The sequence below is a fragment of the Tupaia chinensis genome, unplaced genomic scaffold, assembly GCF_000334495.1.
Source record: "Tupaia chinensis unplaced genomic scaffold, TupChi_1.0 Scaffold000246_1, whole genome shotgun sequence".
Classification (NCBI taxonomy): domain Eukaryota; kingdom Metazoa; phylum Chordata; class Mammalia; order Scandentia; family Tupaiidae; genus Tupaia; species Tupaia belangeri.
This window is the reverse complement of record NW_006159724.1, coordinates 128,066-128,618: the sequence shown is the minus strand read 5'-3', so window position 1 is coordinate 128,618 and position 553 is coordinate 128,066.

Here is a 553-nt window from a genome sequence, read left to right as displayed (position 1 = left end):
GCTCCTGGGATCAGATTCAATATCTAAGGTTCTTTTCTATATGGTAAGTGTCAGTAACTTGGTAGGAATTTCTATGTAAGAATGAGATGGGAGAGGTTCATTCAAAAATAGCAAAATGTGGTCCAGTCCAGGAAGCATAAAATCCAGTGTGGACTGTGAAAAGAGCCTGCCATTAGCCGGGTGGTTGACAGACAAGGAGAGGCTGCAGTCCTTGCCCTCTGCGTTAGGCAGCGGCTGGAGAGAGCTATGGACACCTTCGTGTGAGTGATGACTCTATGGTCCTTGGGAAATCTCTACACATGCTGCTACGCACAACGCTTCCTGGAATGCCCAGTTCACGCACCGTCCTGCCTCGCAACAGCCCCTAATCCCAGGTTAATTTCCTTCTTCAACTCGGCCCACCCTGAACTGCCCAGATCTGTCCACAGAGCCTCTCCTGGCCCCAGGACCCTCACTCTAGGAGGCCTGTGCCCAGCACCATTCCCCCTCTGGGTCAGCTCTACCTGGCTGTCCCAACACTGTGGAGCTGGCCCTATTCCCAACACAGGGGAGT